Source organism: Rhineura floridana, chromosome 20, assembly GCF_030035675.1.
Source record: "Rhineura floridana isolate rRhiFlo1 chromosome 20, rRhiFlo1.hap2, whole genome shotgun sequence".
Classification (NCBI taxonomy): Eukaryota; Metazoa; Chordata; class Lepidosauria; order Squamata; family Rhineuridae; genus Rhineura; species Rhineura floridana.
The window spans coordinates 14,951,895-14,978,141 of NC_084499.1; the positions used below are offsets into that span (position 1 = coordinate 14,951,895).

Consider the following 26,247-nt stretch of genomic DNA (forward strand, 5'->3'; position numbering starts at 1 on the left):
TAGTAGCCACTGATAGAAATTCATGGAGGATAAGGCTATGTGGTATAGTGGTTACAGTGCTGGACTACAACCTGGGAGACCAGGGTTCGAATCCCCACACAGCCATGAAGCTCACTGGGTGACCTTGGGCCAGTCACTGCCTCTCAACCTCAGAGGAAGGCAATGGTAAACCACCTCTGAATACCACTTACCGTGAAAACCCTATTCACAGGGTCGCCATAAGTCGGGATCAACCTGAAGGCAGTCCAAGGCTGTTTGTGCATTGTTTTGGAAAGAGCAAATAAGGTAGGTTCGCCTTTAAGTGTGGACTGAATCTATTTCCTCCCTGATCCCTATTCATGATACATTCTTTTTAAAAATTGTTCCATTGATATCTTCCTTTTCCTCCCAGTGCTTGTAGAAGCTTACTGAGTGTTCTCAGCTAAATCAGGGCAAAACCAGGAGGACAATGGCTTGGGACCTCAATGCGGGTGTTGGCCCAGGACATTTGGCTGCACACAGCTGGATGTATCTGAGAGTGGTGTTCAAACAACGTGCAGGAGCGCATCAGGTTCACATTGTTGAAACAGCTCATCAAACGATCTTGATTTAACTGTAAATAATGGCCTCAAGATCAGTTTTTTGCAATGTGCAGGCATCAGTGACGCAAAGGGGGGGGAGGAACAGAAAGCGGAGGCAAAACAAGCAGGCTTCAGTTCAGGATCACAGGGTAGAGGAACCCACAGAAGCAAAACGAAACCGGGGGGAATCGTTCATTCCTTAACACAATGGGTTGGCTTCAGTCTAAGGCTGCAATCCTATACCCGCCTGCGTGGGTAGTAAGCCTCACTGAACTCCATGGGTCTTATGTCTAAGTAGACGTGTATAGGATTGCACTGTAAGTCACTTGCACTTAGGCCCCATTGAAATCAGTGGGACTTAAGTCATGTTAACATGTCCCATTGATTTCAATGAGGCCCATGCAACTAATTTCGTCTGGCTCCGACCCATACACTTGTAATATAAAGATCTACATGTGGGTCGGACACTATTTCCAGCCCAAAACAGCCACCCATGCAGGGATTTCATCAAAGTGCAATACGACCCTTGGAAGTAGCCCTTGGAAGACCCACACAACCCCAATGGCCTGCTTCGCCTTACACCAAACTAGCCTCAGTGTGATTCTAACGGAATTAATAACTCTCTAATGTTTTTGTTTTGTTGTGAAGGACAGCTTTGGTGGAGGTTGGCTGGCAAGAATGGCTTAGGGAAAGGATTTATAATCTCCCTTTCTTCTTGAATGGGAACATTAAGAAGAGGAGTGTGTGTGCATGTGCAAGGGGGGGAGAAGAGCTGGTGCCTGAATAAAATGAAATAACTTCATATGTTGGTTTTCAGAGACAGAGTACAGGAGTTTCTCATGCCCAGAGCCCATCAAGGAAGCCATTTAGTTGCTGATTTGCAAGGGAGAGACTCTTTAGTCCTGCGGTGTTAATGTCTTTCCAGTGGGGGGTGGGTCTATTGCCAAATTCCAAACTCATCAACACAATCTATTATTAATAACCCTTCGAAAGGCTGTCGTAGTGGCATTATTGCGGAAGGCACAGAACACTTGGCGGTGTCATCCGTTATCTAGATTGCGGGGGGGGGAGAGGGGAATACGGGGAAATAAAACACAAGCATCGACGTTTTATAAACAAAATGTTTCATGTGTTACATCTCCTCGCTTTCCCTCCGTATAAAAACAGTGGGGTGCAAGAAGGCGGCAAAGATTTGCTGTTTGAAGGGGGGGAACACGCTGCCATTTGGATGGAAACTTGGTAGCGTTGATTTGTTGCTCGGGAGAGGGAAAAGGCATTTCTCCCCCATGCCTTAAAAAAATGGGTTCTAGCTTTCAGCTTCCTATCTGGACTCACCCAAGGGGTGTAGGAGGTTTTGGATCCAGAGGAAGGCTTTTGACCTGGGAGATGTGGGTTCAGACCCCTCATTGAATACCCATGGATTGTTTCTAGGGAATTCAGTTTGCATTGACATGCAGGGGGAAAAAAAACAGCATTTCAGTGCAAATTTCTCCTACAAAACTCATTTAATGTGCCATTTTGACTCACGTACACATTTTTTGCCAGCAATTACTCCTAGTCATATAGTCATTGTTATTCCCATTTCTAAGCATTTTTTAAAACATTGCTTGGTTGGCAAACTACATCGCAAAATTTGGAGAAGTGTGCCTTTCGAAGGACGGCGGTGCTTCAGTTCACATATTGTTTCGGAAAGTGCGGATTTGATAGATTGGGCTTTGAAACCCTGATTCACACCCTTCTTGCCCTGTTGGAATGTGTCCTCATTATAAAGCAGCTTCCTAGATCCTTCGTTACCAGGGACCGGTCCAGACCCTAACCCTAACCCTAACCTCAATGCTAAAACTGAGAAGGGAATGGACTGTAGCTCAGTGGCAGAGCATCTGCTTTGCAGGCAGGAGGTCCCAGGTTCAAGCCCGGGCAGCTCCTGTTAGGAACTGGGGCAAGAAAGACCTCTGCCTGAAAACCCTGGAGAGCTGCTGCCGATCAGTGCAGACAATACTGAGCTAGATAGGTCATTGGTCTGGCTCGGTATAAGGCAAGCTCCCTGTGTTCCTATAACAGTTGTAGAATATGCAGAGGGATCCAAGTGGAACTGACTACTGCAAAGCCCTCTTGGGCTTTAAGAACATCAGAAGCTGCCTTATATTGAGTCAGACCATTGGTTCATCTGGCCTGGCATTGCCTACGCCACTGTTCTTCAAGCTTGGGTCTCCAGATGGTGTTGCAGTACAGCTCCCACCATCCTTGGCCACTGGCTAAGCTGGCTGGGGTCATAAAATCATAGAACAGTAGAGTTGGAAGGGGCCTACAAGGCCATCGAATCCAACCCCCTGCTCAATGCAGGAATCTAAATCAAAGCACTCCTGACAGGTGGCTGTCCAGCTGCCTCTTGAAGGCCTCCAGTGTCGGAGAGCCCACTACCTCTCTAGGTCATTGATTCCATTGTCGTATGGCTCTAACAGTTAGGAAGTTTTTCCTGATGTTCAGTCGAAATCAATGGCAGTTGTAGCCCGACGACCAAGTAGACGACTAGTCTACATCAGGGATGGAAAGATCTGTCTGTTTCAGGTCTCTCCGTTTCTCACTTTTCTAACGTTAAATTCAGTTCTCCACATTTCTGCAGCAATCTGCAATTTTTTTAAAAAAAAATCCTCATGAAAATTCTCCACCATTTTAGTGCAAATTTCTCCAAATAAATGCATTTCGGTAGGCAGTTTTGACAAAGGGACACATTTTGGCAAGCCATTTCTCATCACTTCACACCTTTTTGCATATTATCTTCATTCACGTATTCATTTTTACGGACACTTTCCCCTAATATATGCATTTTTGTAAATACCGTTTAGTTGGCAACCTGCACCCCAACTTTCTAATACATGCGAATTTCGAAGGACGGCCGTCTTTTGGTTCTCAAGTTGTTTTGGAAAGTGCGAATTTGATACATTCTGCTTGCAACACGGACTGAATCGAAATTCTCACCCATCCCTAGTCTACTCTGACTGTCAACGGCTCTCCAGGATTCCAGGCTGGGTCCATTCCCTACCTGAAGGTGCCATCAGGGATTGAGCCCGGAAAGCTGCAAACTGTTTGTTAATGTCCAGATAGACATGCACGGGTTAAATTGCTCTCTTTGTTGAACCCTCAACTTGGAAAGATATTAAAGTGGAATTAAACCCTTTTCCCAGCCCCTCTCCTTGGGACTTTGTCTCCCTCTCTCTCTTAATCCACTGTGTTTAATTGCACACAGCAGTGGGGTTCTGACTGGCAGGGACACTAAAGAAACAAGGGGTAGAGTTAAGTCGGCAACCTCCTGCCCCGCACTAATCCACCTTGTTCCTTCAAGGCAGATTTGCTTTTGCAACTGGCTTGTGAAAAGATTGCTCCCCCCTCCCCCCCCAAAAAAAGAGATTGTGGTGGCTGTGTTTCTACCTCCCCCCTTTTCTGGAAAGGCTGGGGTTCCTATAGCAGAGAGTCATTCCGTGCCCACAACTTTTAGAGAGAATGGGATGCCAGTAAGAGGAGGGAGGGTGTGCAAGGAAGGCAAAGGGGACTGGAACTGGGGGTTAGAAAGGGGGAGGACACGGCCAACAGGAAGATAGGACTAGGAACAAATAAGGATTGCAGCCCTTCCCCAACAATGCAATGTGTCAAAAAAAAAAATAGAGAAGGGGAAATAGAAGGGAAGGCAAAAGGAGATATGGCTGAATGTCAACATTCCTGGGGGTGGGGTGAACCCTGGAACATAGCCAGCTGCCTTATCCTGAGTTGGATCATTGGTCTGTCCTGCTTGGTATGGTCTACACCAGCGTTCTTCAACTTTGGGTCCCTCCACGTGGCTGGACGGCAACACCCACGATCCCTTGGCCAGGGGTGAAGCCGGCTGGGGATGATGGGAGAGGTAGTCCAAGAACATCTGGGGATGCAAGGTTGAAGGACAGTGGCTCTACACTGGCTGGCAGCAGCTGTCCAGGACTTCAGGCAGGGTTCTTTCCGAGCCCTAACTGGCGATGTTGGGGATTGAACCAGGGACCTCCCGAAGGCAAAGCAGAGGCTCTGCCACTGAGCTAAAAATAGAGTAAGATGCTAGTCCTTGTGGTTTTAAGTGAAGAACCCATCGACATTGGCAAACATAGGAATCTATGCCTTCTACTGAGTCAGACCACTGATCCATCCAGCTCGGGTGCACTGACCGGCAGCAGCTCTCCGGGGTTGCAGGCAGGGAGGTTCTCCCAGCTCTTCCTGAAGATGCCAGGAATTGAACTGGGAACCTTCGGCATGCCAAGCAGAGTCTCTGCCACCAAGTGCTGGGCCTTTCCAGGTGCATAAGAAGCCGCCTTAGATAGAGTTACTAAGAACTGTCCATCAGGGTCAGCATTGTCTACACTGACTGGCAGCAGTTTCCCAGGTTTTCTGGGAGGGGATATTCTTATGCTGGAGACTCAACCCAGGACCTTGTCAAAGGGGAAGAAAATGAAAGCACAGGCTCGTGTATTAACAAGAGCTCTATTCTTGTTCTTACTTGAAGGGCATCCTGTGCAGCAGTCAACATTCAGCCCCACATGTGTGTGTGTCAGGTTTTGGGGGGGAGAGGGTCAGTTTTTGCACCAAGGCACCTAAAGAAGAAGGACTGCCTCTCTCAACTGTTCAGGTTTCGAGATTGTCTGAACACAACACTTCCGTGCAAGTTCCAGGGTGTTCCCAAGCTTGGCTGGCAACCCCACGGTGCGTCCCTGAAAAGGGTTTGATGAAACCACAGCAATCCGTCGGGTAAGCTGCAGATGTGCATCAGACAAGATGGATTCCGACCTACAAGAATTTATTCTGGCACATAACTGTGTGGCTTGTAAGGCAGGGGACAGGGTACCCCTTCTAGGCCAAGGGGGCCGCATTCTCTCCTTGGCAACATTCTGGGAGCCACACGTCAGTGGTGGGTGGGAGCCTGGGGATGGGCAAGACATTTGATTCAGTTCGCATTTCAAGTCAAATCTATCAAATTTGCACTTCCCCAAACATGACGAGAACCAAAACACTCCATCCTTTGAAATTTGTACCTATTTGAACTTTGCAAAAATTTACAAAAATGTGTTACACCGGGGAAAGCACGCATAAAATGAATATGTGAGTGAACATAACATACCAAGATGCATAATATTAGGGGTCTTGGCTTGCAAAAATGTGCACATTAGTCAAAATGCCTACAAAAATGTGTTTATTGCAGAGAATTGCAGAGAGAATTGACGCTCAAGTCTTGGGGTGTAAAGAGAGTATTACAAGAATGCAAGAACACCCTCCACCCCACCCCCCAAATGTGAAATGATGGAGGATTTTCTCCCGGTTTTTCTGCCGTATGTGGAATGTATGAAAACTGCACAGCTTCTCTTAACAACTTCCAACTCACAAAGGGGAGCCCTTTCTTTAGGACCTCCCCCCTCCAAAAAAGGCAAATACTGGAGAGAAGATTAGGCCATAGGCTTGAGCTGAGAATGTTGGACAGGCATTTGTTTCTCTCTTATTGCACCCCCCAGCAACAACTTTCACTCATTCTTTGCATAGTTGTGCATTCTTTAACTGTAAACAGGACTTGCAGCTAACTAGCATCCCTAAGCTAGGGTCGGGCGAATCTGTCCATTTCAGTTTCTCTATGCTTCTTATGTTTCCCCATCTTAAGTCCAGTTCTGCACATTTCTGTGTTAGTTTACAATTTTTTTAAAAAAATAAAAATCCTCATGAAAATTTATCAGCATTTTACTGTGCATTTTACCTAATGTGTACCTTTTTAAAATGTAATTTTACCTAATATACACCTTTTTTTGTAAACAATGTTCCCTAATATTTTGCATTTTTGTATATTTTCCATTAATATACTTTTTACCCTAGTATATGCATTTTTGGACACGTTACTTGGCTGGAAACCTGCACTGCAAAATTTGGAGAAGCACGAATTGCAGAGGATCGCTGTGTTTCAGCTAAGCATATTGATCTGGAAAGGGCAAATTAGGCAGGTTTGCCTTTAAAAGTGCACTGAATCAAATTTCACCCCCATCCTGAGTAACTGATGACTTCCCCATCCTCATTTAAATTGTGTTTTCTTTGCATTGATTTGTAATAAATATAATAAATATGATGATGATGGTGTTGCCCAGAAGAGAATGTAGCTGTCTTTCTGAAAAAGATTCACTGCACTGGCATAAGACATCTGCACTGACCTCAAGACATGTCTTAGACTCTGGAAATTCCCCTTATGGGTCTTTCTGATTGATAGTTTCAAACTAGGCTCATTTTTGTCAAATATTTTTTTAAAAAGAAAAAATGAAAAACAAGCCAAAATTACCATATAACCACTGTGTAAGGCTAGGACTGGGGAGGGCAGCTGTGAGAAAACTAGAAAAGGTCCTCAAATGCAAAGATGTATCACTGAACACTAAAGTCAGGATCATTCAGACCATGGTATTCCCAATCTCTGTGTATGGATGAGAAAGCTGGACAGTGAAAAAAGTGGATAAGAGAAAAATCAACTCCTTTGAAATGTGGTGTTGGAGGAGAGCTTTGCAGATACCATGGACTGCGAAAAAGACAAATAATTGGGTGTTAGAACAAATTAAACCAGAACTGTCACTAGAAGCTAAAATGATGAAACTGAGGTTATCATACTTTGGACACATCATGAGAAGACCTGATTCACTAGAAAAGATAATAATGCTGGGAAAAACAGAAGGGAGTAGAAAAAGAGGAAGGCCAAACAAGAGATGGATAAAGCCACAGACCCGAACTTACAAAATCTGAACAGGGTGGTTCATGACAGATGCTCTTGGAGGTCGCTGATTCATAGGGTTGCCATAAGTCACAATCGACTTGGAGGCACATAACAACAACAAATAATGAAATGACTGTACACAAGAACATAAGAGCCTTATGGAATCAGGCCAGTGGCCCATCTTGTCCAGCATCCTGTTCTCACGGTGGCCAACTAGATGTCCTGTGGGAAACCTGCAAGCAACACCACTCTCCCCACTGGTGATTCCCAGCAACTAGTATTCAGAGGTGTACCACCTCCGATAGTGGAGGAGGAACGTAGGCATCCTGGCTAGTAGCCATTGATGGCCTTATCCTCCATGAATCTGCCTAATCCTCTTTTCAAGCCATCCACATTGGAGGCCATCCTATCTTATGGGAGGGAATTCCATAGTTCAACAGTGTATGAAGAAAGGCTCCCATTTGCCTGAATCTTCCATCAAAATTATCACTGGATAATTTAATATGATAATGTAAGACAGGTGCTGGGCTTGGTGGGCTGCCAAGAGTCTGTGGGGCACCTCGCACACCCCATATATGGGGCTGGAGGGAGTTCATCACCGTGGATTAAAATCCAAGTCAGAGAAGAACACTTGCAGCCACAGTGCTCCGCTCTCAAAGTATCACAAGTCGCTGAGATTGGTTCTCTGAACCAAAGAACCGCCAACGCTGCATAATTGGTCTCTATCTCACACTTCCTTCAGTGTCTCGAAAAGGCACTTGCATCGAGGCTACGTGGCCATCCTCAGCTGCATTTTAAAATGAAGCAGCAAATCAGTTGAGTCAGATTCACCCACTAAGGTTCCCCCTCCCCCATTCAAGACAGTCCTAATTGTTTAAACTTATCAGGCTTAGGGCAAAGACAGGCACCAAGCTCTCACCATATCCATTAAGTACGGGATGGTTTAAGAACGAGAAATAGCAGCCGTGCGCACCAACAGATCAAACACTGGCTCAGAGGTCAGTGTTGCCTTCCCATGCACTTCCAGAAATGCTCCACTTTTGAAATACTTCTATTTTTAAGAGGGCCAGTTGATGCCAAGTGTAAAAGCACTGCATGGGCAGAGGGAGAAGGTCCTCAATTACGTCACCGAACATAAGAAGAGCCTGTTGGGTCAGGCCAGTGGCCCATCTAGTCCAGAGCTTGGAAACGTTACTTTTTTGAACTACAACTCCATCAGCCCCAGCCAGCATGGCCACTGGATTGGGCTGATGGGAGTTGTAGTTCAAAAAGGTAACTTTTCCAAGCTCTGATACAGTCTAGCATCTGGTTCGCACAGTGGCCAAAGAGATGCCCCTAGGAAGCCCGCAAGCAGGACCTGAGGACAAGAGCATCCCCCCTCCTGTGGTTTCCAGCAATTGGTATTCCAAACCATGCTGCCTCTGACCATGGAGGCACAGCATTGTCATCATGGCTAGTAGCCAGAGCTTGGGAAAGTTACTTTTTTGAACTACAACTCCCATCAGCCCAATCCAGTGGCCATGCTGGCTGGGGCTGATGGGAGTTGTAGTTTTAAAAAGTAACTTTCCCAAGCTCTGCTGGTAGCCAATGATAGCTTTATCCTCCATAAATTTGTCTATCGCTGATGAGACAACGAGCCATCCAAGTTGGTGAACGTCACTGCCTCCTGTGGGAGTGAGTTCCAGAGTTTAATTAAGTGCTGTGTGAAGAAGTCATAAGAACATAAGAACATAAGAAGAGCCTGCTGGATCAGGCCAGTGGCCCATCTAGTCCAGCATCCTGTTCTCACAGTGGCCAACCAGGTGCCTGGGGGAAGCCCGCAAGCAGGACCCGAGTGCAAGAACACTCTCCCCTCCTGAGGCTTCCGGCAACTGGTTTTCAGAAGCATGCTGCCTCTGACTAGGGTGGCAGACCACAGCCATCACGGCTAGTAGCCATTGATAGCCCTGTCCTCCATGAATTTGTCTAATCTTCTTTTAAAGCCATCCAAGCTGGTGGCCATTACTGCATCTTGTGGGAGCAAATTCCATAGTTTAACTATGCGCTGAGTAAAGAAGTACTTCCTTTTGTCTGTCCTGAATCTTCCAACATTCAGCTTCTTTGAATGTCCACGAGTTCTAGTATTATGAGAGAGGGAGAAGAACTTTTCTCTATCCACTTTCTCAATGCCATGCATAATTTTATACACTTCTATCATGTCTCCTCTGACCCGCCTTTTCTCTAAACTAAAAAGCCCCAAATGCTGCAACCTTTCCTCGTAAGGGAGTCGCTCCATCCCCTTGATCATTCTGGTTGCCCTCTTCTGAACCTTTTCCAACTCTAGAATATCCTTTTTGAGATGAGGCGACCAGAACTGTACACAGTATTCCAAATGCGGCCGCACCATAGATTTATACAACGGCATTATGATATCGGCTGTTTTATTTTCAATACCTTTCCTAATTATCGCTAGCATGGAATTTGCCTTTTTCACAGCTGCCGCACACTGGGTCGACATTTTCATCGTGCTGTCCACTACAACCCCGAGGTCTCTCTCCTGGTCGGTCACCGCCAGTTCAGACCCCATGAGTGTATATGTGAAATTAAGATTTTTTGCTCCAATATGCATAATTTTACACTTGTTTATATTGAATTGCATTTGTCATTTTTCTGCCCATTCACTCAGTTTGGAGAGGTCTTTTTGGAGCTCTTCGCAATCCCTTTTTGTTTTAACAACCCTGAACAATTTAGTGTCATCAGCAAACTTGACCACTTCACTGCTCACTCCTAATTCTAGGTCATTAATGAACAAGTTGAAAAGTACAGGTCCCAATACCGATCCTTGAGGGACTCCACTTTCTACAGCCCTCCATTGGGAGAACTGTCCGTTTATTCCTACTCTCTGCTTTCTGCTTCTTAACCAATTTCTTATCCACAAGAGGACCTCTCCTCTTATTCCATGACTGCTAAGCTTCCTCAGAAGCCTTTGGTGAGGTACCTTGTCAAATGCTTTTTGAAAGTCTAAGTACACTATGTCCACTGGATCACCTCTATCTATATGCTTGTTGACACTCTCAAAGAATTCTAACAGGTTACTGAGACAGGACTTTCCCTTGCAGAAGCCATGCTGGCTCTGCTTCAGCAAGGCTTGTTCTTCTATGAGTTTAGTTAATCTAGCTTTAATAATACTTTCTACCAGTTTTCCAGGGACAGAAGTTAAGCTAACTGGCCTGTAATTTCCGGGATCCCCTCTGGATCCCTTTTTGAAGATTGGCGTTACATTTGCCACTTTCCAGTCCTCAGGCACGGAGGAGGACCCAAGGGACAAGTTACATATTTTAGTTAGCAGATCAGCAATTTCACATTTGAGTTCTTTGAGAACTCTCGGGTGGATGCCATCCGGGCCCGGTGATTTGTCAGTTTTTATATTGTCCATTAAGCTTAGAACTTCCTCTCTCGTTACCACTATTTGTCTCAGTTCCTCAGAATCCCTTCCTGCAAATGTTAGTTCAGGTTCAGGGATCTGCCCTATATCTTCCACTGTGAAGACAGATGCAAAGAATTCATTTAGCTTCTCTGCAATCTCCTTATCGTTCTTTAGTACACCTTTGACTCCCTTATCATCCAAGGGTCCAATTGTCTCCCTAGATGGTCTCCTGCTTTGAATGTATTTATAGAATTTTTTGTTGTTGGTTTTTATGTTCTTAGCAATGTGCTCCTCAAATTCTTTTTTAGCATCCCTTATTGTCTTCTTGCATTTCTTTTGCCAGACTTTGTGTTCTTTTTTATTTTCTTCATTTAGACAAGACTTCGATTTTTTGAAGGAAGACTTTTTGCCTCTAAGAGCTTCCTTGACTTTGCTCGTTAACCATGCTGGCATCTTCTTGGCCCTGGCGGTACCTTTTCTGATCTGCGGTATGCACTCCAGTTGAGCTTCTAATATAGTGTTTTTAAACAACTTCCAAGCATTTTCGAGTGATGTGACCCTCTGGACTTTGTTTTTCAGCTTTCTTTTTACCAATCCCCTCATTTTTGTGAAGTTTCCTCTTTTGAAGTCAAATGTGACCGTGTTGGATTTTCTTGGCAATTGGCCAGTTACATGTATGTTTAATTTAATAGCACTGTGGTCACTGCTCCCAATCGGTTCAACAACACTTACATCTTGCACCAGGTCCCGGTCCCCACTGAGGATTAAGTCCAGGGTTGCCATCCCTCTGGTCGGTTCCATGACCAACTGGTCTAGGGAATAGTCATTTAGAATATCTAGAAACTTTGCTTCTTTGTCATGACTGGAACACATATGCAGCCAGTCTATGTCCGGGTAGTTGAAGTCACCCATTACTACCACCTTTCCTAGTTTGGATGCTTCCTCAATTTCATATCTCATCTCAAGGTCTCCCTGAGCATTTTGATCAGGGGGACGATAGATCGTTCCCAGTATTAAGTCCCTCCTGGGGCATGGTATCACCACCCACAACGATTCTATGGAGGAGTCTGCCTCTTTTGGGGTTTCGAGCTTGCTGGATTCAATGCCTTCTTTCACGTATAGAGTGACTCCGCCACCAATACGTCCTTCCCTGTCCTTCCGATATAGTTTATATCCAGGGATAACCGTATCCCACTGGTTTTCTCCATTCCACCAGGTCTCCGTTATGCTCACTATATCAATGCTCTTCTCTAAGACCAAGCACTCCAGTTCTCCCATCTTGGTTCGCAGGCTCCTAGCATTAGCGTACAGGCACTTGTAAGCAGCGTCTCTCTTCAAGTGTCTTTGGCACTTGTGGTTAGGCCTGTGGTAATTTTGCTCTTCTGAATTTATATCCTGTGCCCCTGCTCTCACAATGCCTACTTCTAGGCCTACCCCTTTTAAAATTTCATCATTTCTTTGGTTTTTATCCCAGGGGGGAGGTTTATTCCGAACCGGACCTTTCTCAGCTCCTGTCGGGTTTCCCCCCTCAGTTAGTTTAAAAGCTGCTCTGCCACCTTTGTAATTTTAAGTGCCAGCAGTCCTTTCGTTTGCCTGTCCTGAATCTTCCGACATTCCCCTTTATTGGATGTCTCCGAGTTCCAGTGTTATGAGAGAAGGAGCAAAACTGCTCTCTTATTGTCTTTGCACCATTCAATGAGAAGGAGGGCAGGGGCAAAGCTAGAACAAGTTGGCTCTGGCTCCACCTACTGTTTGGGCGACGTGCTTTCTGCCCTACCAACCCCAATGGGCACCAAGCACTACCGGAGAGGAGTGGATGGAGAGCCATCGAGATGGAGGAGATTCTGGTTTGATAAGACTCATCCAGTTGAAGCCTCTGCATGTGTGCTCTGAAGCTGCAGCCCCGCAGCATCCAGAGGGGTCAAAACTGAAATCCATTGGCTTCTCCTCCCATTTCCTCTGGCTCTGCAGACAGTTTGGGCGAGCTTCCTTCTGCCCTACCGGTCCCAACGGGCAACACTGCAAATAACCTTTTTCAATAGTTGTTGTTATATGCCTTCGAGTCGATGACGACTCATGGTGACCCTATGAATCTTTTTTGGATGTATTCATAGGGTGTTCATGGTCAGAGGTATTCCGAGGTGGTTCACCATCGCCTTCCTCTAAGCCAATGTCAGCCGGTATTCCCAGGCGGTCTCCCATCCAAGTACGGACCAGGCCTGACCTTGCTTAGCTTCCAAGATCAGACAAGATTGGGCATGTTCAGGGCAGTATGGCCGTAAACAACAACAACAATAATAAAATAGTTGTTGCTGTTATATGCCTTCAAGTCAATTATGACTTATGGTGACCCTATGCATCTTTTTTGGAATATTCGTAGGGTTTTCATGGTCAGAGGTATTCAGAGGTGGTTTACCATTGCCTTCCTCTAAGCTTTTTGGATATATTTGTAGGGTTTTCATGGTAAGAGGTATTCAGAGGTGGTTTACCATTGCCTTCCTCTAAACCTATGGCACCCGGTATTCCCAGGCCGTCTCCCATCCAAGTACTAACCAGGCCTGACCATGCTTAGCTTCTGAGATCAGACGAGATCAGGCGTGTTCAGGATAGTATGGCCATAGGACTTTCAATATTAGTCATCCATAAAAAAAAAATAGAGACAGTAACTTCACAGGGATCAGGAAATAGGGACTGTCCCTCGTATACAGAGAGAGTTGAAGCGTGTGATGTGTCAACCTTAATACCTGCAGTTATCAAGGGTAAAGGACTAGGAGATGGCCCAGGTCCCTCCTCATCTCAGCATCTGTGTTTGCTCTGGGGATTTAGCAAATTGGACACTCCACACCTGTATTTACAGATTTGTCGATAAGCCAAGAAGCGTAAGCCAGCCGGTGCACCTTTCACCAAAAGCATCAATATTGGCTTAGAATTTTTTCCACTGGTTGATCACACACACACACAGGGAGAGTGACCTACAGAAAACCTCCATATGCAATCCAAAAACCCACTAAAAGTGGCATTCTTCTTCAATTTGTCTGTCATCTTTGAATCCAAATAGCCACAACCAATCCTACCTTTGAAAAAAAAAACTCATTATATGAGAGCAGGGGGAGGTTATCCCCAAAGAATTTTTAGCAAAGTCATTTAAATAACACAGATGGGGTCCAGAGAGAAGTCCTGATAATGTTTTACTGAGCAAACTGAACAAAAACAGTGTATAATTTGAGGAGAAAAGAACAGAGAGATGTTGTCTTTCTTAGTTCAGGCCCTGTACACAGCAGAGAGACGTACAACCAAACGTATGGAAGAAAACTCCTTCTGAACTACCTAGCCAATCAGAGCAGGTGCCACCACACCGAAGATCATGCCACTCTGCCTGGTTGCTAAGCAACATCACCACCAGCCCCCCTCTTGCCTAGTTGACAATAACTCTCTCCCCTATCCTCTACCCCTGCCATATTCCTGTCCTGAGGGAGAATTGTCCTCTCAGCCTGAGGTGGTAGATCGCCTTTGCTTCAGGGCAGCTGATCTTCAGCTTCTCCTGCCTAGGGAACTGGGACAGATATACAGGGGGCTTCAGGATGGGGGGATATAGCGGCAATAGGGCAGCATGGCTTGTTCCATTGTGGGTGAAGGTTAGGAGAATGTGATGTTGGAGAATTGCAGAGGGGATGTGCCCCACAGTGAGGGATAGTTGATAATACTAGGTAACAATACCCGATGTGGGCTTCTTTGTATTTTTGTTGTGCTTTTGTGTTCGGTTTGCAAATATATTTGCCCTGAAATCTAATCCCCCTCCCCCAGATTCCAAGGGGATTCCAAGTATTTTGTTCTCAAGATGTTTTAGAGTATTTTCAGTGTTTTTTGTTTGCCGCCCTGAGCTCCTTCTAGGCGGGATATTGAATAAATAAATAAGCAAGCCAGCCCTTACATTACAAATTGAATGATCCCTGCTGTTGCACATTCAGCAAGGATCTGACTCCAGTTTTAGGGAAGGAATATCAACTCAAATCCATGGGACTAATTCCTACTCAGAGGAGACCCGCTGAAATTAATGAACCTATTTTAGGCATGGTTATTAACTTCAATGGGTCTACTCTAAGTAGGACCAGCATTGGATACCACCCCATGAAATTAGTTGTTTAGCATGAGTATATGGTCCTTATCGTATTAATCCCTATTCGGGCATTAAACTGGAACCATTTGCTGAAGGGGTAAGTCTTAAAAGTGGCTTGCCTCTTCTGCAGTAGAGATGGGCAAAATCCACTGAGAGTTACTGACTCACCTGCAAGTCACACCCCCATCTCACCCGAAAGTACTAAACCCCAAATCCTTGATATATGACATCTGATTTGTGGTTATTCTCAATGTTAAGGAGAAGAAACTTTGTGTAGCCCCAGAGGCAGTCTCTTCATAATAACCATCGTTCACCTGGGATTTAGTCTGCTACAGCCTCAGCAGGAAGAACATTAACCTGGCCATTTTGGAAAAACCAAACTCAATAAAAGATTACTTGTCCAAGGCTAGCAAATGAACAGAGGGCACAGATAGCATGTGAACACTTTCAAGAAACCCACTAGCCAGGTTTGAAAGTGCTGCCCCATCCTCCGTTCTTTGTCCCCAGCAATTGGATACTCACAGGTACACTGCCACTGAACCTTGAGGTTCCATTGCCAACAGCCATTGACAGTCCTATCCTTTGTGCATTTGTCAAAAGCCATCTAAGCCAGTGGCCATCGCCACATATTGTGGCAATGAATGGCACTAGTACCCAAACACACTTACTAGGAAGCATGTCCCATGAAACACTTAAGACAAGACATGGATAGGATTGCCCTCTTAACTGTGTGCTGTGGGAGAAAGTTCTCTCTCTTGTCTGTTCTAAATCTTCCTATTAATCAGCTTGGATAACCCAAAATTCTAGTATTATGAGTAGGGATGGAAAGATGTCTGTTTCGCTTCTCTCAGTTTCTCACTTTTCTAATGTTAAATTCAGTCCTCTACATTTCTACAGCAATCTGCGGATATTTTTAAAAAAAATCCTCATGATTCTCCACCATATTAGTACGATTTTCTCCAAATAAACAACTTTTTTGTAGGCAGTTTTGACAAAGGTGCACATTTTGGCAAGCCATTTCTCATCATTTCATGCCTTTTTGCATGTCATTTTCACTCATGTATTCATTTCTATACACACTTTCCCCTGATATATGTATTTTTGTAAATGTTGTTTAGTTGGCGAACTGCATCCCCAAATTCTAATAAAAGCGAATTTCAAAGGATGGCCGTGTTTCGGCTCTCATATTGTTTTGGAAAGTGCAAATTTGACAAATTCTGCTTGAAATGAGAACTGCATCGAAATTCTCACCCATCCCTAATAATGAGAGAGGATGATTCTCTCCCCACACCCTTATCACAGAGGGCATCAATGGATGCTATTGCCTAGAATGTGAAGGCCAAAGGGAAACAGCCAAAGTCTCATGACAAGGGAAGGAAAAACTGTATGAACCATTTTGGCACCAGGAGGACACTACGACATTTCTTTAGGGATGGAAAGGTCTGCCAATTTCAGAAGGAACAGAAGGATCTATCCACTGCAATCCTCTCATTTTTCTAAGATTCAGTTCTCCACATTTCTGCAGCAATTTGCATTTTTTTAAAAAAAACCCTCAAGAATATTCTACAGCATTTTAGGGTGCATTTCTCCTAATAAACACACATTGTAGGCAGTCTTGACCAATGTACACATTTTTGCAAGTAATTCTCCTAATATAAGGCGTTTTGTATGTTATTTTCACTCATCTGTTCATTCATATGCACACTTCTCCCTAACATATGCATTTCCGCAAATATTGTTTGGTTGGCAAACTGCATCAGAAAATCCGAATAATTTTGAATTTTGAAGGACGGCTGTGTTTCGGTTCTCATATTGTTTCAGAAAGTGCAAACTGGGTAGATTCGTCTTTAAATGTGAAGTGTAATTTTTCGCCACCCTCATCAGCCTGTCAACTTCATGATTGTTCTGTACTGCTTTTAATTTTTTTATATTGCTGTGCCTGATATTTTATGAGAAGGAAGTGTATAAAAACTTATATAAAATAAAATAAATGTCAGCTAAATTAAACCAGAACTACCACTAGAAGCTAAAATGATGAAACTGAGATTATCATACGTTGGACACATCATGAGAAGACATGATTCCCTAGAAAAGACAATAATGCTGGGAAAAACAGAAGGGAGTAGAAAAAGAGGAAGGCCAAACAAGGCATGGATTGATTCCATAAAGGAAGCCACAGACCTGAACTTACAAGATCTGAACAGGGTGGTTCACGACAGATGCTCTTGGAGATAGCTGATTCATAGGATCGCCATAAGTCGAAATCAACTTGAAGGCACATAACAACAAACAACAATACACTCCTCAGATACTATCCGCTGATTGGAGGCAACCTTTGGGAAGATGAAAATGAGCGATTGTCATGAAAGCTATTTTTGAGATTCTTTTTTTCCATTCAATATTGCATCCTCCCTGAAATTCACTGCTCCCTTCCCGTGCACTTTCATCGGGGTGAGGGAGAAATTTGATTCAGTTAAAGCCGAATCCATCAAATTTGCACTTTTGGAAACAATAAGAGAACAAAAACACAGCCATCCTTAGAAAACTGCATTTATACAAATTTTCTGATGCAGTTCTGCAACTCAACAATGTTTTCAAAAATGCATATGTTAGGGGAAACACCAAAACCTTCCTACAAACACATCCCAGAGTGGATGCTCATTAAATAGCCAGTCATCTAATCCCCCAGAAAACAAATCAGGATGATTGCTCAAGAAACAGATAATCTGGAAGTGCTGTAAAAGAAAAAATTGTAGGGGAGGTTCTCCAGTTCCCTGATCATTTGATTGCCTTCTTCTGCCTCTTCGCCAGATCTATGAGATCCTCTCTCTCTTTTTTTAAACGCAAGACAACCAAAATTCCACCCATCAGGAGCCCATGCACATGGCAAAACCCAGGAGAAAAGAGAAAGAAAAAACAACACTACAACCACTGACTGCCTTTGAAGCAGACCAGGGCCCTATCTGAGTGTGGAAAAAGAAGAAATAAAATTTAGGATTTTGCCACATGTTGCAGAGAATCCCCGCCCCTCTAAAAGATGTCCCTCTCCGCCTCGGTCACACGGAGATGGGAATCCACAAGGGCGGAGACAAAAAACGGTTGCGCCGGGAGTGCGCAGTGGCACATTCCGCCCTGCTAGGCCAGCTGCCGGCTCCCCCCCCCCGGCTCGACAAAGCATAAAAACAAAACCCACCTTATCATTACGGGCTTAAGCTGCTTTTTATTTTGGAGACAAAAAGAATACTGTTTATGGGGCATCCAACGCAAACCATCTGTAAACAGTCGCTTTGATGCAGGAGCTATGGCGAGCTCACAAGCCGCCTGGAGGCGCATACCCACTGTGTCAGTCATGAAAGGAAGAATGCAAGGTGTATGCCAGGTCAGAAGGCAGCTCACGAGGAGCGGGGGCTGGAGGACATCTGAAAGACCTCAGGCTTCCTAATTAGCCTTTTCAAACAATTTCCCATCGCCCCCCCATGCACAAATGCACTGTTTTGAACATCCTTCCATCATATGACCTTCTATACCTTGAGGCATCTCTGCGGCTAGGCCCAAACATACTTCTTTGACCCGTTTGACTTTAAACTCCTGTTGCAACTGATGTCACAGGCTACAAGAGAGGGCTTCTTTCGAGCCAAACGTCATCAGGAGGAAGGGGTCTATCGGCACCAGGGAAGGCCTTTTTGAGTATCCACAGGTGCCGTGTTTATTTTATTTAATTATTATTTTTATTATTTAATTTGTATCCCACCCTTCCTCCCAGCAGGAGCCCAGGGCGGCACACAAAGCGCTAAAAACACTTTAAAACATCGTAACAACAGATCTTAAAATACATTAAAACAAAACAGCGTTAAAAGCATTTTTAAAAAACAACTTTAAAAAAGGGTTAGAAACATTATTAAAAAACATATTGAGCAATTCTAACACAGACGCAGACTGGGATAGGTCTCAACCTAAAAGGCTTGTTGAAAGAGGAAAGTCTTCAAAAGGTGCCGAAAAGATAGCAGAGATGGCGCCTGCCTAATATTCAATATTATTGGCAACCCACAGACTACGATCTGGGAGACTGGGGCTCAAATCCTCCACTCGGCTGTGAATATCACTGGGCGACGTCGGCACATGCCGGAGAAATTTTAAAAAATTCTGTTTGCCCAGGCATTTGATGGTTGAAGGATACCGACCATTGGAAACCTTGAAATTAGCAACTGTGAGGGTATATGATTGCTTTCAAATGCATTCAAATGCTCTACATGTTTTTGGAATGTTTTAGTTGGTTTTTAAATTGTTTTGACATGTTTTAAATCCGTTTGTTTTATTTTCAATTGAATCGTTTTGACGTTTGCCATCCCGGGCTTCTTCGGGAGAAACAGCAGGCTAGAAAACAAATACATCCTATCCAGACCTTTATTTATTTATTTTTATTTATTTATTACATTTATATACCGCCCCATAGTCAAAGCTCTCTGGGCGGTTTACAAAAATTAAAGACAACATTGAAACAAATATACAGTTTTAAACCCGTACAAAGTTTAAAAACCATGAAGCACAGATAAAGAAGTTAAAAGACCTGGGGTCAGACCTTGGCATCTCCAAGTGCCTTCTTGCACTAATGTGCAGTCATTCGTGTGTTGGCAGTGTGTGGCATAGGATCACAGCTCAGAAGGCACACCTGTGACAGAATTTACAAGAGGAAGACACAGGGGCTTGGGAATAGGGAAGGCAGCCACAGATATTTAGATGGCACTCAAACCGTTGTCCAGACCAAGCCAGCATCCAGGTGTTACCTGGAAGCATTTAGAACCAGGCTAAGCCATGGGGAACCAATGGCTACCCAGGGGGCGGAGCTATGGTAGAGCACGGAAATGCAAGCCATTTTGCACCACAGCCTTCAGTTGCTGGCCTTAAAGGGCAGCAGCACAGAGATCACAAGGCTGTGAGTTCTAGTCCTAGCTCCTCCTACAGTTAACCTGCCACTCGCATTATTATTCTATTAAACACACACGCACACACCACACACATGTACGTTATATTAAGTTTTATTAAAGGTACACATCAAGAAGTACAATTAATACAAGGAAAAACAATGGATACAAACACACGCACAAGGGACGGAAGGATCTGTCAAATTAGGTTCTCTCAGCTTCTCATTTTTGTGATCTTCAATTCAATTCCCCACATTTCTGCAGCAATTTGCTATTTTTTTTAAAAAAAAATTCCTCATTAAAATTCTCCAGCATTTTAATGAGAATTTCTCCTACTAAACACATTCTTGTACGTATTGACCCATTTTTGCAAGCACTTTCTCCTAATAGAATGCATTTTATAGGTTATTGTAACTAATGTAGTCATTTTTAGGCACATTTTCCCCTAACCCGCATTTTTTAAAACAGTGATTAGTTGGAGAACTTAACCACAAAATTCAGATAAGTGCAGTCTGCAAGAAATCACAGGTCGGTGTCAGTGGAGACACTTCAGAAAAATACCATGTATAACAGATCAATAAAGCATTAGTCACTCTCTCTCTCAATTAATGCCCACTGTTCTCCAGTCTCCTCAGCTTATGAACCTAATTATACCACCCTAACGATCAATAAAGACATGGATTTACATCTGGGGAAACCAAAACAGATGTTTTGGACTTCATCTCCCATCAGCCCCAGCCAGCATGATCAAGGATGATCAGAGATGTAGGCCACAACATCTGGAGGACACCACACTGCCTCTCCCTGTTTGATGTTGTCCCTGTACACTTTCTTTTTCTTCAGAAGACTTCACATGAGAGAGGAAAGAGGAACCGTATTTCATTACGTTCCTTTAGTCAAACAATGGATTCAAATCCACAGGATCTAATGATGGCCACCAACTTGGATGGCTTTAAAAGAAGTTTAGGCAAATCCATGGAGGATAAAGCCATCAATGCTTACTAGCTATGATGCTATGTTCTACCTCCACTGTCAGGAGTATGCCACAGAATGCCCACTGAGAAATGCAAGGGTGGAGAGTATGGTTGCACCCAGTTCCTGCTTGTGGGTTTCTCATAATCATCTGGTTGGCCACTGTGAGAACAGGATGCTGGACTAGATGGGCCACTGGCCTGATCCAGCAGGGCTCTTCTGATGTTCTAATTACAAGACCTAGCCTCTCAAACTAGACATATAAACTTCTGACAAACCATTACCTTTCCCTACTTTTGCCTTACATCCTAGCTGTCTTCCACAAATCTTCAAAGCAGCCTACATGACTTCCTTGGTTTCCCATCCAGGAACTGATCAGACCTGGATTTGCTTTGCAATAATAGCAAGGTTTCTACATTGTGTGCACACACCCTTATATGTATCACTCAGTGACATCCCCAGTTACGATTGAGATTTGGTTCTGCTTCTACCATGGACATCTGCTTGGCTCTTTGGGCAAATGAGGAGACCATGTTGTGATTGCAGGCTTGCCTCTTCTGCAGCCAAATCCACCCTGCCTTGAAAATCACGCATCTTAAGATAATTTATTCTCAGTTAAAAGACTTCCTTGCCTACAGTCTCATAAAACTCTTTGCCCAAACAGCCCGCGCTTCATCTTTATTGTCACGGTGATGTCTTTATAAACTTATTCATGTGATCTATAGGGAAAGCAGACCAGACAGCTCTGAATTTATGGGCCCATATAAAAGGTGTCTTATATTTAACAACTGCATTTAGCTGTGTTAACTGCAAGTCACAGTAATAAAGATCCGGCACGTTTCAATGCTAAATTAAAAAACAGGAGGGGGGGAGGAAGGAGAAACTTCCGCTACTCAATAATACATAGGCACTAGTGTTTTTCCCCCCTTTAATATCATGATTTCCATTTAGTTTATAAATAATTGTAGCTAGCTAATGAAACGAAATCAAAACGGCCTCCAACCGATTCCCCCAGGGCAAACTAAACTCCCCTTTTTAAAGCTTCTTAATCGCAGCCCAGTTCCTACAAAATTAGCATAGTAATGGGCTTTAAATTGAGCCTCTTTGTTTTTTAATTAAGCTCCCAGCAGGTAAAAATAAAACAGATTATTGAAGAATATGCCAACCCTAATAGCCTGGAGCTCTTTTGACAATTAAAAAGATCCCACGTTAACCCTTTTGGAGAAGGAAGGCTCCCTGATCATTAGCCATTTTTAGGGGGGGGGTCAGCTCTGCTCATCCATCTATCAATTGCCAAGGAATCTGTGTGCAGCCAGCAACAGACAGACAATCCCAAAAGTCACGCCTGTTCCCTCATCCCTGCATTTACACTTAAGGCCAAGTTTCTGACGGTGGTTGGTATAGCCAACAGCAATGTGGGCAACACGCGGAACCTTGCTTATTGAGTGATGAACAGGAGGATTTGCAGGTTTGTCAGTGGATTGTTAGCAGGGTGGCAGAGGCTGGGAATGGGGGAGAGAGAGAGAGAGAGAGAGAGAGAGGGAGGGAGAGAGAGAGAGAGAGAGAGAGAGAGAGGGAGGGAGGGAGAGAGGAGGAACTGCCATCAGATTAAAGACTGCTTGCTGGCATATCTTGCATCTGGCTGTTTATGAGCTTGAATTGTTTCAAAATTGGTAGATTGGTCAGCTAACGTTGTTAGTGCAGTTTATTTATTATTTATTAATGATGGGTTGTATTCCCATAATTTATCCAATCCAAAGAAAAAAGACATAGAGAGAGAGAAAATAATAATAATAAAATGCTGTTTGTTTATTATTATTATTATTATTATTATTATTAACCATCAGCTCATATTAGGGATACAATTACAACCAATACATCCAACTTAAATTAAACATATAAATTAATGTAAGCCCTCCAGATGTCCAGACAAAAGAAAGTGCTTCTTCACACAGAGCAGAGTTAGAACTATGGAATTCGCTCGCACAAGAGGCAGTGGCTTTAAAAGAAGATTAGACAAATTCATGGAGGACAGGGCTATCACTGGCTACTAGCCGTGATGGCTGTGCTCTGCCACCCTAGTCAGAGGCAGGATGCTTCTGAAAACCAGTTGCCGGAAGCCGCAGGAGGGGAGAGTGTTCTTGCACTCCGGTCCTGCTTGTGAGCTTCCCATTGGGTCATCTAGTCGGCCACTGTGAGAACAGGATGCTGGACTAGATGGGACACTGGCCTGAGCCAGCAGGCTCTTCTAATGTTTTTATGTTCCAAATAGGTAGCCACATGAAATTGACATCTATAAGAAATAGGTTCCAATATAGCCAGGCTTCAGACGAAATGGATGGAGACGACTGACTTAAGTTTATTTATTTCAATGGGTTTACTCTGAGAAAAACTTAGTTGGCTGCAATCCTACATTTACAACACTGCTCTTCATCCATTAAGACCCCAGGACAATGTAGAAGCCAAGCAAAACAGAACAAAAGCGTCACTGAGAAAATTAAAACAATGTCCTCATGAAACAGTGAATCCAACAAATCAGATTAAAGAACATCAACAATCAGCATCGATCCTCAAAAATAAGCTTTCTTTGAAAAGCAAGTTTCTAGCCCTCATGCTGTAGAAGCATCAGACACTGCTTTCCTATGCACACACATACAATCAACATTCCCCTCCCAAAAGATCATGCTCCTATGCGCAAATCACCATGTTCCAGCTGCTCTTTAAAATCCTCCTCCCCTTAGGCACGCTGCCCTGCAAAACGCATTGGTTCTCTTTGACCCTGTGCCCACATTCTTTCATTTTCGCTCATCCAGCGAAAATGAAAGAAAGTGGTTTCTTCCAGACTGTATCAAAAAAGCAGACAGCTCTTTGTGGCTTCCCTTCTGGCAATGTGAAGCAGAGGCAGATGGAGAAGTGACACTTTCCAACAGGCATCAGAAGATCCGGGGAAATGAGTCAGCTGAATAACATGAGGGCCAGTGTGCTGTAGTGGTGAGAGTGTCAGGCCGGGACCTGGGAGATGAGGGCTCAAATCCACACTTGGCCATGAAGCTTGCTGGGTGACCTTGGGCCAGCCACTGTCTCTCAGTCTAACCTACCTCACAGGACTGTTGTGAAAATCATAGGAACATAAGAAGTTGCCTCATAATGAGTCGGACCATTGGTCCATCTATGGTGATTGGCGGTGGCTTCCAGGATTTCAGACAGGGAGTTCTCCCCCCACCCTTTTTTATCCTATGGAAGGGCCATAGCTCAGTGGTAGAACATCTGCTTTGCATGCAGAAGGTCCCAGGCTCAATCCCCAGCATCTCCAGGTAGGGCAGGGAGAGAACCTCATTTATATGCCACCTTGAACTCCTTGGAGGAAAGGGGGGGATATAAATGTAATTAGCAGTAAACAAAATAAACAAGGAGAGGCCCACTGGATCAGGCCAAAGGCCCATCGAGTCCAGGATCCTTTTCTCATCATTTATTTATTTATTTATTATTTCAATTTATATACCGCCCTTAGCAGAATAGCTCTCAGGGCAGTGAACAAACAAGATAAAATACAATATATCATAATAAAAATCATAAAAACATACAAACAAACAACAAAAAACACTACAAAAACACAATACGACAAAAATTAAAAATACGGATTAAAAGATTAAAATGGTTAAGAAAATTAAAATGCCTGGGAGCATAAAAAGGTCTTTACCTGGCGCCGAAAAGATAAAAGTGTAGGCGCCAGGCGTACCTCTTCGGGGAGGCTGTTCCACAACTCAGGGGCCACCACAGAAAAGGCCCTAGATCTAGTAACCACCCTCCGGGCTTCCCGATGGGTTGGTACCCGGAGGAGGGCCTTAGATTCTGAACAAAGTGAACGGGTAGGTTCGTATCGAGAGAGGCGTTCCACAAGGTATTGAGGTCCCACGCCGTGTAAGGCTTTATAGGTAAGAACCAGCACCTTGAATCTCGCCCGGAAGCAAATAGGAAGCCAGTGCAGGCGCGCCAAGACAGGTGTTATATGCGAAGACCGACTGGTCCTCGTCAGTAGTCTGGCAGCTGCGTTCTGCACCAGCTGAAGCTTCCGAATTGTCTTCAGGGGCAGCCCTACGTAGAGCGCATTACAGTAATCCAATCTTGAAGTTACCAGAGCGTGAACAACGGAGGCGAGGTCATCCCTGTCCAGATAGGGGCGTAGTTGGGCTACCAGACGAAGATGGTAAAACGCATTCCGTGCCACCGAGGCCACTTGGGCCTCGAGAGACAGGGAAGAGTCGAGAAGAACCCCCAAACTACGTACCTGTTCCTTCAGGGGGAGTGTAACCCCATCCAGAACAGGGTTAACATCCACCATCTGAGCAGGGAAGGCATTCACCAACAATGTCTCGGTCTTGTCTGGATTGAGTCTCAGTTTATTAGCTCTCATCCAGTCCATTATCGCGGTCAGGCAACGGTTCAGCACATCAACAGACTCACCTGAAGAAGATGAAAAGGAGAAATAGAGCTGCGTGTCATCAGCATACTGATGGCAACGCACTCCAAAACTCCTGATGACTGCACCCAACGGCTGCATGTAGATGTTGAAAAGCATGGGGGACAAAACTGACCCCTGAGGGACTCCGCAATGGAGAGTCCATGGTGTCGAGTGATGTTCCCCAAGCACTACCTTCTGGTGACGATCCGCGAAGTAGGAGCAGAACCACTGCCAAGCAGTGCCCCCGACACCCAACTCCGCGAGTCTCCTCAGAAGGATACCATGGTCGATGGTATCAAACGCCGCTGAGAGATCAAGGAGAATCAACAGAGTCACACTCCCCCTGTCCCTCTCCCGACACAGGTCATCATACAGGGCGACCAAGGCTGTTTCGGTGCCAAAACCGGGCCTGAAACCGGATTGAAACGGATCTAGATAATCAGTTTCATCCAGGAGTGCCTGGAGTTGGCTGGCAACCACCCGCTCCAAAACCTTGCCCAGAAAAGGGACATTCGCCACCGGTCTATAGTTGTTTAAATTATCTGGGTCCAAGGAGGGTTTCTTTAAAAGAGGTCTCACTACTGCCTCCTTGAGGCTACCAGGGACCACTCCCTCCCTCAAGGAGGCATTAACCACCTCCTTGGCCCAACCGGTGGTTCCAGCCCTGCCAGCTTTCACTAGCCAAGATGGGCAAGGATCCAGAACAGACGTGGTCGCCCGAACCATTCCAAGCACCTTGTCCACTTCCTCGAGCTGCACCAACTGAAACTCATCCAATAAAGAAAGACAAGGCCGTGCTCCGGACACTTCAATGGATTCATCTGTCACAACATCAGAGTCAAGGTCCCTGCGGATACATGCAATCTTATCTTGAAAGTGTCCAGCAATTTCATTACAGCAGGTCTCAGATGTTTCCATAGTATCGTGGGGGCCAGAGTGTAAGAGCCCTCGCACGACTTTAAAAAGCTCCGCTGGGCGGCTTAAAGATGATCTAATAGAGGCAGCAAAATAGAGCTTCTTTGCTGTCCTTACCACTTTTGTATACAAATGTATA

General features: G+C 44.5%; 1 protein-coding gene, 1 non-coding gene and 1 pseudogene across 4 annotated transcripts in view; all 3 read right to left on the reverse strand.

Moving 5' to 3' along the window:
* The window catches only part of LMX1B (LIM homeobox transcription factor 1 beta), a 214,246-nt gene that overhangs the window by 45,495 nt on the left and 142,504 nt on the right, over positions 1 to 26,247 (reverse strand). The window lies entirely within an intron of this gene.
* On the reverse strand, positions 12,886 to 13,004 carry LOC133374033 (5S ribosomal RNA; annotated as a pseudogene).
* Positions 13,225 to 13,343, reverse strand: LOC133374038 (5S ribosomal RNA). Its single transcript, XR_009759797.1, has one exon. It is a non-coding gene; the product is annotated as a 5S ribosomal RNA (ribosomal RNA).